This window comes from Bradysia coprophila (assembly GCF_014529535.1).
Source record: "Bradysia coprophila strain Holo2 chromosome IV unlocalized genomic scaffold, BU_Bcop_v1 contig_81, whole genome shotgun sequence".
NCBI classification, from domain to species: domain Eukaryota; kingdom Metazoa; phylum Arthropoda; class Insecta; order Diptera; family Sciaridae; genus Bradysia; species Bradysia coprophila.
Genome location: NW_023503375.1, coordinates 4,955,289 through 4,969,573, shown reverse-complemented (window position 1 = coordinate 4,969,573; position 14,285 = coordinate 4,955,289). Strand labels below are relative to the sequence as shown.

The following is a 14,285-nucleotide window of genomic DNA, read 5'->3' as shown; positions in this document are numbered from 1 at the left end:
GCGGCAATACAAACCAAAGTTGTTAAGCAGCCCTCCAGCAAAAAACCACAAATTCAACAAAATAAACCATATTTTGTGCCTCGGTCGGTTCGTCGAACATTATATATTAGGTGTTCACCTTGTCGTACGTTTTATACACACCGAAAACCGAAAGCAACACTTTTATGATTTTCTGTATTCAACCACCGTGTACCGTACATAACCGAAAAATGTTGGCTACCCCCCCCCCCCCCCCATCGAATGTGTACGCCGAAAACAATATCCCAACAAAAATCTCTTCGAGAAAAGTGTGACGCAGTCTTTGAAGTACAATTTCTAAAATGAATGATATCGCTAGAGTTGACGCTTTCAGCTTCGTTACGCAAAAATTAAATTTTACACCCAATTTTAGTTCAAACAAGCTGGCTTAGTTTTTCTCATCATCTGCCAAATAATTTTTACCAAAAAAATTTGACTGGAAACAACCAAAATTTTACCAAAAAAATCTGCGTGATATCTTCGGTGATATAAACCAAAGGGTAGAAACTGAAATGTTCGGCTATATATAGTTGCCGCGTCTCAAAAAATCATTTTTTGGAAGTTACACTGCGTCAAGTCCTCCGCTATCGCTCCGGACATGATAAAGTTTACAATGAATACAAGATGTTGCCATAAAATATATCGATTAGCCCCAGACAAAGATTACATAGACTTTGGAGGTAGTTGGGGCAATATTATAGGCGAAAGTTTAAAGGAAAATGAATTGTTTAAATTCGACAAGAATTGTAAGAGTTACTGTTGTGGGCGAGGGTGTATATACAGTCACATATATGGCGTATGGCTACATAAAGTTATACAGATAATAAACACTCTTATACTACCAGAGAACTATGAGGACTATAAGGATAGAACACACAACATAATAATAACCCACCACATCGTTGGTATAGTTTTGTTTTGTTTACACCTTCGGCTACGTTTTCTTCGTGCAAATATGAACTTTCGAACGTGTAGAAGAGAGAGACGTGCTCATATATGCTTTCCTAATGCTGTTGTATGGCAAGGATTGTATTTATGCAATATACATTTATATGACCCCCTAAAACGTTATTGACATGTCTTTAAAATGGTTGAGGTTATTTACAACTAAATATTTGATGTACGGTTAGATATTAAATGGATTCGAATTGAAATTAAACAAGCGAAAAATAAACAAATTTCGTTTCACAATCTGTTTGATTAAAGCCGTCGAGTGGATGAAACACACACTCCGCGGTTGAATATATAAAATATGTAAGGAAATGTGTTGCAGAAAAAATTATTTGTTTACTCTGTACGGCATTCAAGTAGTACAGTAGGGAAGAATGTCACGCAAAGAAAAAACAAGGCATCAGAACAGTCGGAGCGTGTGCTGCGACTGAGCCCCGTACTACCCGTAAACCTATTTTGCCCGAAACCATTATACGTCTCTAGCCCTAATAAGGCCGTAACCCTATTCGTCCGATATCAAAATGCTTCCGTAACCTTATTGCGTACTTCTTGACATCATTGTGTATTTTTGTAAATTAACTGTTAGCGTTCATCTTTAAAATTGCGCTTAGCGCAATTACAAAAGCCCGTACGAAGTACTTCTCAAGTATAAAACAAAAGTTTACGATGTAATTTTTGGAATCCGAACTTACAACTTTTTTTACCAATTTTCTTTCGGTATTAAATTATCTGTCAAACGAAACAAAAAGTAGCAAAATCTGATGAAATATTCTCGATTTATGTGCAAAAATCACATAGGGCCACAAAGCGGCCTTAGTCCAAGGGACCAAATTTGAAACTTTTTTCGCCATCATTCTATTCGGCATTCAATTATCTCTCAAATGAAACAAAAACTAGCAAAATCGGATGAGATTTATTCGATTTATGTGCAAAAACTACTTAGGGCCGAGTAGCGGCCTTAGTCCAAGGGCCCAAATTTGGAACTTTTTTCGTCACGTTCTTTTCGGTATTCAATTACCTTCCATAAAAAACTAAATCTGGCAAAATCGGATTTACTCGATTTATGTGCAAAAAACACTTAGGGCCTAGTAACGACCTTTGAGCCATCCCAACAAGCCCACATTGCATCTTACCCAAAAACAATGTTCAGCAACTTTGTTCTACTCGTCAATACCTTTCATTTGATATATCACAAGCAGGTATTGCGTGCGTATTTCGGTAGATATCGTCGAAAGACTGAAAAACACCTATAGGGCCCTAGCTCTGGAAGGGCCGGCCCTACCATGCCCATTTTCGAACTTGACCTTACTTTTGTCCATACCAATCGGGGAAAAAAAGAATTTTGAAAAAAGGTTGTGATTTACTCTAGCTAGAGGGGTCACGGACGGACGGACGAACGGACGGACGGACGGACGAACGGACGGACGAACGGACGGACGGACGGACGGACGGACGGACGGACATTTTTTTATTGCGGATTTGTCATCTATGAACATAACCAAATGCTTTGCCCTTACTGGCTGCTTCCAATTCGACATGTTACAAACGGCATATTAATCTTATAAGCCCCCAGTACTTCGTACGGGGCTAAAAACAAACTGGGATGTTTGCGTGTACCTACTTATTTGAAGACTCTCTTAAGATGTAAATCCATAAATCCTCTCCCTATCAAAATGATGGGGCTTTGACGCTCGATACATCATTTTACCTTAGTACTATCACAGTAAGTGTGGATGTTCCCGTGCCGTAACCAATCAATGTAAATACCAGGCAATAAAAGTTACTAAACGATTTTAAAAACGGATTCAAACGCACTCATTTTCATAATATTTTGACATGAATAATGAATACGTTCAAGATACATCGACCGATTTTTGAAAATCATTCATACCTGTTATGTACATTCATTGCATACCAGGTATGGCCGATTCTTCAAAATCTGTCCATTTAACTTGAACGTTTCCAATATGCACGTCAAAATAATATGAAAATGAGTGCTTTTGATTCCGATTTTAAAATCGATCCTCAGCGGTGACATTAGACTATATCTGGAAGTTTATATGCATTGCCCGAAAGGCTTATCAAAATTTGATTAGTTTTATGATACTTTTTGGACTAGGCATGGGTTTAACAAAGTTATCCATGCACAGTCATAGTGACGATAAAATTGAAAGATTACAAGTTTGGCATTGATCTGCTTCCCATCGATACCGAACTTGTACTCTGATTTAATTATCTGGGACTACAAAATACTTGTTGATCATTCCGCACAGATATCAATTTTTAATCAACCTACAACGCAAAGTCTTTTCGTTGTTTTGGTCTATAAAAATGGATTATACAAAATTTAAATGCACCATAAAAACACCATCAATTCCACACATGACCAATCTACACATATTCATCGTATATCGAGTTATTCACACCCTAAAGCCGCAGCTAATTTATGCAATGAATTCCTAGAAAAAGTCATTTCGGAATTGCACCGAATGGTTGTATCGCTATATCGAAATGGTTTCGTTGCAAAGGTAATTAAAAACGCTTCAAATTTGATGATTTCATTAACGGCACCTTCACAGCCATAGATAATCATTGAATCGACTATTTTTTTCGTTCAAAGTATCGTCTAATGTTTGATACGAAATCTTTTAATTCATTCGTTTTAACATATCTTACTTTAATAGGGGGACACTAGCTAAAGTTCATAATTTTGTGTTGTCGAGTCGATAATAGATGACATACCTAGTAATTCGTTGCGTCAATGGCCTCGTCATTGGCGCATTATATTATGACAGTGCTCGCTCAGCCATTTTATTAAAATATTTTTTATGACATACGCGCGGTGTTCGGATATCAAAATTTCTCAACTAGAAAAATAATTCAAAAATTACACTTCTGGTCTATGTTGTTGTCTCGTTTTCGCTTATGTGATAAAATAAAGTACACACTTGTCACTATCAGTCTCGGCAAGCCTCGACTTCTTCGTGACAGGTGTGTAATATATATTTCCTAACAGTGTTAAAATTTCCCGACTTCGTCGCTTGTTTCTTACGTCGTTTAAAAAAACGTTGTTCCTAACTTATGCTAAATGATTTTAAGCGTATTCGATTCCTCTCATTCCCTAAAAAAAGCATTTTCGCATGCGTTGATGCGTTAGAAAAATAACTATTATGAACCTTTGTCAATACAAAAAGAATGGAGAGAAATTATTCTATTCTCGAATTGTTAGGAGGCTTCAGTACTTAGCTAAAATTGTAGCCTACATTTATGTGTATTTCATTTTTGATGAGACCTTTTCATCAGAATCCTTTTTGAAAAAAGTGTATGACCGCAATTACGATCACGAATGTGTTAGCTTTAAACTAGGCCCCACCTTTTGGGCGGGTCAGGTTCCTTGACTGACAATTTTTTCAATATATTTTTAATCAATTTCATTTTATTTTCCGAAACATCACAAATAACTGGTATAAAAACCTTCACTTGAGTACAAATTCTTTGGAAAAGTACTTTTTCTGTCTTCCATTTTCTTGTAAATTTGTGGCCAGATTTTTAATCAACAATAAATCATAAATAGATAAGGACTAGTGTGTATTACAGCACTCGCTCCGGTCTGCCCTCAAATTTCCCACTCGTGTTAGTTGTCTATTATTCAGTTTCATAGTCTTATTGCTAACGCTAATCAAAAGTAAAAGATGCGAATGTGGAACGATTAGAGGACTCTTTCACTTTGGTACAATATAAAATAGTTCTTCCCTTACACTTAAGTACAGAACGTTAATCATGAATAAAATAGCACGACTCGTGCTTCACTTCACACTCGTGGGAGTTTTTAAGTTTTCTGTTTGATTGTTTTTTAGTGTCATTCCATACATTCGAATATCGATTCAGAAAATGGTTTTTCATAAAATTTTGTAAATATTTTATGTCATGGCATGAAATCTGCTACTTTTGCCCGTGATAGCTGACTCTCACCGTTATAGAAAACTATCATGCGTGATAGCTGACTTTCACCTGACTATCCCTAACTAAAGCCAACTATCACCGTAATAGCTGACTATCATGTGTGATAGATGGATATAACTACCCGACAAAATCGAAATAATAATCTTTTTCGACTGATTGAATTTCTAACAGTGTAAAATGCTGTTTTTCTGGAATAACTTCCAGATCCCTAATCTCACATAGCCCATCTTCGAACTTAACCTCAGGAATTCAATTCTGCGTCGATTAAAAAAATAAAATTGGTAATTGGTTGATAATTACTCAAGTTATCGTGTTTACAAGCAAAATATTGGGACAAACAATTCCATTTTTCATAACATTACACACAACCTTTCATTCAAACATTTTAGGGTATTTTCCGGCATAAGACCCTGACTTACAGTCAAGGGAATAAAAAATTAATTTTGATTGAAGTCGTTTGACCGGCTCTGAAAAACGTGAGCAGTTTAACGAAATTTTCATAAACTGCTCAGTTTTCTCAGAGCCTAGTCAAACTGGTGCAGCCAAAGCTAGTTTTTATTTAAACCTAACATATTCGTGGTCGTTGTTGCGGTAGTACATTTTTGAAGATGAATTATGGTGGTGGCTATAAAATATTGGACGATATTGGACAAGTTTTGGATGCAAAAATGGCCGTAGTTATTAGCATTGGTGGACGTGGACAGTGTATTGTCTTTTATGCAGGATTTTGTAAGTGAGCTAAGTGAAAGTAGACTAATGTTACCGAACCGCCCGAAGTCGTTTGTAAATAGAAAACTTTCCTTAAAAGATTTTGCCGCTACTTCTGCAACTACTTCAAAAGGTTGTTTTATCGTCGATATTTTTAACGCTTTAGCGTCGATATTGCAGGTTTTTGCAGTCTGCTACGAAAAAGAAAACTGTTATCTCCTATGCTATTACATTTGCTTATATGTAAAATGAGTTTGAAAAAATAATTTTAGACATTATGACTGAGGCAGAGACTAGAACTTGATGGATGTTAATATGATTAATGAAAAATGCAAATTTTAATCAACAAAAATTGAAAATTTTAAAATCACCCCTTCCGGCTGTACAAGAACGTACATAATAAATGTGACGATAATTAAAAAAAAGAGAAATCATTGTTAAGAGCATAGACTACGCACCGCACATTAATGTCATTTACAAAAATCAATTAGACTAAAATGTTTTATCTCCCAAAATTTACGTTTTCACAATTTAAGTACACCAGCTCATGCACATCATACCGCACATGAAGTCTATTCCCAATACGCAATGTACAAATGAGTGCAGGCGTATCTATCAGATGAAACATTACTCGATGTAACTGGGGAAAAAGCAAACACCGACTGGTGCTTCTGGTGTGGCGGCTATATCTAACAGTAGAATAATATCATTATTGCTCATCTCTGCACATTTCTGTCTGTCACAAAATCAGTTAAGCTTAATCCCATGAGAATAACTCATTGATGAAGAGATGGATGACTGGGATTAAAACTATACACCACAAAGCATAAATGGTTCGTACACACAGCCAACCAATTTACACTGAGCGAGAGATATATTTAATAGCAAGTCAATTTGTGAAGCCAGAGTTTCGGCTTCATCATTAAAGGTTTTGTAATTAGCTTTGAATTTAATTAAAAATAAACAATTCTTTGACATCGTGTACGTTATGTGCATCGGTAGAGCCATTCAATCCCAACCAACCAAACCCCATTCAATGAGACATTTTATTTCAATTTCACAGAAACATCTCAATGTTGAACATGTTCTTTTCGAATTCCAATGCATTACACATATGTTTTGAAGGCAATCATCAACAATAGTATCAAACGTGCACGTAATATTGTTCGTATTATCATCGCATATAAATTCCCCTTATGAATGTCTAACCAGAAATTGAATGCTGATTATTTTGGGGGAGCTTTGATTGACAGTTTCGTTGGTTGGGTGGGTGAGGTAGAACGCCCCCTCAACCACATATTATTATACAGAGAGAGAAAATCATGAATTGCAACGCATTTTAGACGATTTCGCATATAAGTGTGTTGTTGTTGTCGGGTGTAGATGTGTGTTTATGCATAGCTGATGTAAGTAAGTTTAATAAATAGGATTGAGTGATAGAAATCTCGAATTGAATGTGGATATTTGAAAAAGTGGAAACAGATGAGAAAGCTAAATTTGAATGTAAGGAAAGGTGGGTAAAGACCGCATTCAATGACATGACAGGTATTGAAGTACATATTTACACATTGATATGGATATGGATGACAATTATAGCTCACTTTGACTTTGTGCTGAAAAGCGTGAAAATCAAAATTTTGAGCTGTATGACAGTGAGGGTGATGATTGTTCAAGACATGCAAACGTATGTTTGGTATGGTATGGTTTTCCGCTTCAACTTTTGTTATGATCTTACCAATGAAAGTGTAAAGTAGATAAGGCCTATCGTCCAGAGGACATACGGTTTCCGCACTCAAACGCATTCATTTCCATATTATATTGACATAAATTGTGAGTATGTTTTAAGATGGATCGACCGATCGGATATGACTATTGTGTGCTTTTATTGATGTAAACTACCAGGTATGGTCTAATGCCACCGCGCAGGACATAACGATTTTAAAACGGATTCAAACGCACTCATTTTCATATTATTTTGACATAAATAATGAATGCGTTCAAGATAAATCGACCGATTTTCAAGGATTTCCTTTAAATTTAAATGATTTCTACAGAATTTGAGGATTTTCTGAGAATATAATTTTATATTTTTTATTTTGAATGTTGTATTGCTTCGGTGGTGTTCCGAACATTGAAATAATTTTTTATGCATGAAGATTGCAAGTTACTTGACAATGAAATTGAAATTTGGAAATAAAATTTTTGTTTTACGCGCCCTGACGAGATTTGAACCCCAGACCTCTTGCGTATGAAGCAAGCGTTCTACGTATCAAACCACAGGACTGAACAAAAATTTTATTTCCAATTTCGGACCGTTCTTTACAATCAACTCATATATAACTATACCGCCATCTATGTGAGTAACGATGAATCACTTCATTCGATTTAACATCAACAAGATGGATGTCACATATCGTTATAATTGGGTCGATTGTTAGTACAATCTGTCTGGTAATTTGTATCGTCGTACCGAATTAAGTTTTTAGTTAACATCATTTCATTGTCAAGTAACTTGCAATCTTCATGCATAAAAAATTATTTCAATGTTCGGAACACCACCGAAGCAATACAACATTCAAAATAAAAATTTGCATTGATTCGTGAGCATAGTCTCAGCAAAGTTCGTCCGACGTATTCAATACATACGTATGAATATGAAGTCCCTGACACACACCATGACATAGTTCTATGTCGACTGTGATGTTAACTAAAAACTTAATTCGGTACGACGATACAAATTACCAGACAGATTGTACTAACAATCGACCCAATTATAACGATATGTGACATCCATCTTGTTGATGTTAAATCGAATGAAGTGATTCATCGTTACTCACATAGATGGCGGTATAGTTATATATGAGTTGATTGTAAAGAACGGTCCGAAATTGGAAATAAAATTTTTGTTCAGTCCTGTGGTTTGATACGTAGAACGCTTGCTTCATACGCAAGAGGTCTGGGGTTCAAATCTCGTCAGGGCGCGTAAAACAAAAATTTTATTTCCAAATTTCAATTTCATTGTCAAGTAACTTGCAATCTTCATGCATAAATAATTTTATATGTTTATCTGCCCCTCGGTTTTTGACATTATGCCTTTTGACAAAAACTTGTTAAAAGTAAGTCGCAAAAGATGGTTACCGACTCAATGAAAACTTTGAATTTTTCTTATTCTTTTACATTACCAGTGACAAAGAGGTAAAAAATTAATTCGAGGCGAGGCCGAGATCAGTGTGACTCTTTAAATTGTCCTTCACAGGGGTTAACATGCAGAGTACGTTGATTGTAACACTGACAAAAAGGAGTTGAAAATCTCAACTGTAGCTGGTAACTTTGTCTCGCAGTAATCTACAAAAGCTGTGACAGTAGCTGTACACCAAAAATAGATGTACATTACCTGAAGTCTAAGTTACCCATGACAGGTGAGATCTTCAACTCGTTTTTGACAGTGTAGTGCTTGGAACATGAAAAGAACGATTTACACGCATTCACCGATTAACACTTCTTGGACTAAATCGTATAGGATTAGTGCATTTGATTCCATACGATTTAATCCATTTAATCTATTTAATCCATTTAGTCCAAGAAGTGCGCCACCCCTTGCCTCGGCTCTACGCCTATTTCAAACATAAAAATTCGATGTCTTCAGTCTGTCTATATCCGCGGAATTAGTCACTTTTTCAAGTCCTAAGTGAGGTCCTAGGAGTTACGATACGGGGACAGTAACTGTTGTGAGTTCTCGAAACCAGGCTTGACATAGGAAACTCCACATAAGTTTAGAAGCCACGGATTTGATGTCAACCACTAGCAGATGTTTTTAACAAATGAAGTAGTAGATTTACCGATTATGAGCTTGAAATTATTTCACTGAAATAAACATCGCGTCTTACAATACAACTGTTTCGGAAACACACGACAATTACAATTAAAATAAAAAAAGGAAAAAATATTTATGCAAAAAAGGAAAAAATAAAATCCATTTCCCTGCTGAGGCTCATCTGACGAATGTTGAAATTTACAAAAAACGATAACAAATTACCTGTAATTACATACCTCCAACACCACAAAGTGGTTTTTAAATGGCGTGCCACAAAGCTCGATACTTGATAAGGATCTGTTCGTAATGTTTTTTTATGTTCGAAAATGTTTCCACTACCGGTACCATGCCGATTAATGCCTCAGAAAAATTACAATTTTACTTGTTATAGAATTGCAACGAACATTAACATTTAAAATGAATTTGAACGACTTCCTTTCGTATACTATGCATAGCGATAGAGGAAAATTAGTATAATTCTGTACACACAACTACTATGTGTGTATATATTTGCCTATGCAGTGTGTTACGGGGCGAAAGGTTTGATTTTTTATTTTCAGTTGTGTTGAAACTAATAACGATATAACCTCGGGTACAACACGACCTGTTTCCAATGTTTTAATGTGCTTTATTGGGCTAATGGACAGGAATGTTATGCATGCTGGAATGAAAATTTAAACTTATCTACGCAGCCATTTCTTGTTGTGTTTTGATGTATTCAAAACAATGTTGCCGCCGAAACGTTTGACAATATTTCATCAATGCATCAATCAATGCGTCTGAGTTAAATGTTTCGAGATGAATGGTTTATGTTACAGATAAATGAGTTACTTCGACTACACTTGTAGCACAGAATATGCATCAAATTTTAGCTCAATTTTGAAACATTTTGGTGAAAAAAAAATTTTTTTTTGTGGACGAAATCCATAAATCATTTTCGTCAGAATTTGGAGATCAAATTTCATTTGGAGCGGCAGATTGCACGGCAATTTATTCATAATCTAAATCACTCTCGAATGATTTCATTTCCACAATGAGGGGGAACGTTGTAATACACAAGGGACTCAGAAAGCGTTTTTAGTATGAACCTAATGAATCCGTCGTAGATGAACAGAGTACGACGAGAGGTGTGCGGCAGAGGTATTTCAGAGAAAAACTGCATTAATCTGTTCCAACTAAATTAAGCCCTAAAATTAGAATCGAATTGGTTCAGGCCTCAGCTTTCTTCGGGCCTGATTTTTCGTCGTTTTTGGTCTTTCTTCTGGCCTAAGATTTCTTCAGGCCTGAGTTTTCTTCGATTCTGAGCTTTCTTCTAGCCTGAGCTTTCTTTGAGCCCGAGCTTTCTTCGGGCCTGTGCTTTATTCTGGCCTGAGCTTCTTTCTGGCCTGAGTTTTCTTCGTGCCTGAGCTTTATTTAGCCTTGAACTTTCTTCGAGCCTGAGTTCTCTTCGGAGCTGAGCTTTTTTCGTTCTTGAACTTTCTTTAGGCTTGAGATTTTTTAGGCTTGAGCTTTCTTCTGTCCTTAGTTTTCTTTGTTCCTGAGCTTTCTTTATACTTGATCTTTCTTCGGTCCTGAGCTTTGTTCTAGCAGTCTGCTTCCCCCTTAGAATTTAAACTTGTTTAGAATTTAAGATTATTACTGAAAGCTCCAAAGATTCTTTGATGTTAAAAAAAAACGCCAGAAAAAGCCGGCTCCACTCTAGAATCCAACCACAGGTATGAATAATTTTCACAATCCATAGTCGCTGACTAGAAAACTCTCTTCCCGCCCGATACATTACCGTGGTAATAAGTAACTCGAAACATATATCTTACAAATTACAGTTCCACGGCATTCTTAACACTCTTGCGTAATATATCATTTCATCAGTGAATGAAGGGAAAATGTGTTTTTTTATGAATAACTTTACTCCTCGGATAATAGGTTTACCTACTACCACCATTCACCTTTATTACGCACTTTCTCCATCCTGAATAATTCCATGCAACATATTGGCGAACAAAATTTATTTTTTTCCAGAAACATTTATTTTAATAAAAATGTTACACACCCTGAAAATGGTTCCCATTCTGACGTTTCACTGTTTCTTTGGTGTATATGGCAGCTGAATCGAATCAAGACAGACAAATCAGTAAATAATAATTTTTCTTAATATAAAGATTCACCCTTCGCACGATGATGTAACGCACCATACTTAAATTTGCATATTTAAGTTGTCGGAAATCAAAAAAGGGGAGCGCGTTGCAATGAAAATGTATCGAATGTTTTTCGGGGTTGGAACGAGTGTGGGGACTTACAATATCATCGTTGTGGAAAAGCTTTGTGGAAATGGTTTCTAGTTTTATATGAAAGATGAATCTTAACGGATATTGGAACAAAAGCTACAGATGCTACATTCAGAATGATATGTATTTATCGTGATACGTTGAATGAATAAATAATTCGTAATTCGTAATGATTTTCGTGCGAATTGGTTTGATAATTTTAGACATGAAAACAGCTTGAAATATCACAGATTGAGCGAAGATTTGTTGTGATGAAAATTTGATTTTTGATCGGTTTCAATTGTAACTTCAAGTTTCATTTGACTACTTCAGTTGCGGTCAAACGATCATCAGTCATGAATCCTTACAAAGGACTTGCACACTTCCAACACAACTGATTTGATGAGACGGATCGTGTATTCGTACACAAAAATTTAATGCAAAAAAGTTTAGAAAAAGCGGCGAGCTTTCACACACAAACTTCCAAAGTCTTTTCACTCCCCAAGAGGCCTCTATGCCCTGCCCACTCAATCTCACTTTTCTTTAACATTTTTCTTTTTTTGGACTAAACTGCAGCTTCTCTCAGCCTCACTAAATTCTACTACTTCTCAAGCGCACTCACACTGTACAAAATTTCATTTTCTGTGTATGAAACGAGCTTTTTCTGACCAAATTCGCTTCTCTTGTGTACGAAATTGGTTTTTCTCTGTACAAATTCCAGTTTTGTTGTGTGCAAAATCCGCTGTTCTGTGTAAGACACAGACATTTTGTGTACAAAATGTGATTATTCTTCTACATAATGTAAAACCACAGTGTGGACTTTGCCATTGAATGAACATTATACCGAAGATGTGGTATACGTCCTTGCGATTTCACTTTTATGTCAACAAAACATTGTCATCGAAATATCCAGTTTTTCTAAGCTGAAATCTGAGTCGCACAATACTATTGAGTATTGAATGCCGCTTGCCTAAGCAATTACATTGAATACCAAAATGTATAACATGTACTTCAATAGCCACGCAAATTAACACATTTAAAGAATGAAGACCTAGATTTCATACAGTACAAGTAGCTATGACCAAGACTCTAGATGGTCGTATTTCGAGAATGATTCATAATATTCTTAGTAACATTTTTAACTCCTAAGCTTGTGAAGCTTTGAAGAATTCTAGAATGTTCAGGGTCTTACAATTCTTTCCAATTCATTCTTGAAAACAAGAATTTGGAAGCTGGTACAAAAACTTACTATTTCACACCAAGTGCCTACTATCAAACTGAATGCCGTTCATTACTTATTTAGAAGAACCGGCGGCGTAGAGTAATTGATTTTTTTTTTGTTGAAATGGGTAAGAGAACATCCACAATCTCATTCAATTTTCATAAAATTACTTTTGTTGTTTATTTTATCAAATAGCTCGTCTACAAAGATAACCACACAGAGCAACAGTAAAATGTATTTTTTTTACTTTAACAATAAAAAACAACAACATCAGATAAAAGCCTTGTTGGTTATGTTATCTGTACACTTTCTTGCAGATGGAAATATATTATCATCCGTCCGAGTGACGAAAAAAAGAGTTTCTGGTTTCTATTTACGTGATATAGATTGGAAGACCTGTCTATAATGGAAACAAAAATGATCCAATTAGATAACGGTTACAGACGTCAAGCATATCACAATTAAAATTGCCGGATTTGTTAAGTCGTTAGTTCAGAGTATCACGCCAAAATCTTTTACTTCTTTTGGTCTCAACATTTATTTACTGTATAAGACCACACTGATAGCAACTTAACGTTGATTTTTGTCGCAGATGTCGCCAACAGATGTGTTAGATTAAGTGGTTATATTGGCATCCTTTTCAATCAAGCATCACAAGAAAGTGTACACTTGGACGCCATAGAGACTTTGTTGACCAGATGACAATGTGTTTGAATTTTTAATGCACTTTTATGAAACATATGAAGGAAAAGTTTTTCATGTCGGTGGGCGAAAATAGCTACTTTCACCCCGCTAAAGAATATAAATCAACTTTCGCCAACATCGGCATGAAAAGTTTTGTGAATGGATCAAGGAACCGTTAGCGACCTACGTCCAAAGCCAGTTTGCAGATAAACAATAAAAAGTCCATAAGATTAAGATTAAATAGGTTAAGTTGCAATATTATAACGTTTTTAAAGAGTTCTAGTTACAATTAGAATTAGAACGAAGATATCTCTTTCGTTTTCGTTCAGACTCTAACGAGGTCGAGAGAGGCATTCAGTGAATCGATCTAGTCCTAACCGGACATTGCTAGTTTTTTATCCTAAAAATAAAATTCAATTATCGCAAATCGCAGTTGTATATCTTGAGCTATCGATCATCATAATTATTGTTTGCATTGAGGTGACGCTGCAGTTTTTATTTTGAAAGGAAAGAAATTAATTTTAACCTGTCATCGACAACGACAGCAAAAATAAACGACATGCTCTGACTGATGATGTCTTATATAGCCAAAAGCATGTTCAAAACAAATGAAGTACAAGATTTCTAACAATCAATCTATGTAAATCTTCGGTGGTTGAAT

At 35.7% G+C, this 14,285-nt stretch overlaps 1 protein-coding gene and 1 long non-coding RNA gene across 2 annotated transcripts in view; one reads left to right on the top strand and one right to left on the bottom strand.

The window, feature by feature from the left end:
• LOC119072287 overlaps positions 1-14,285 on the top strand; it is a 381,328-nt gene that overhangs the window by 69,096 nt on the left and 297,947 nt on the right. The window lies entirely within an intron of this gene.
• LOC119072236 overlaps positions 1-14,285 on the bottom strand; it is a 273,319-nt gene that overhangs the window by 191,987 nt on the left and 67,047 nt on the right. The window lies entirely within an intron of this gene.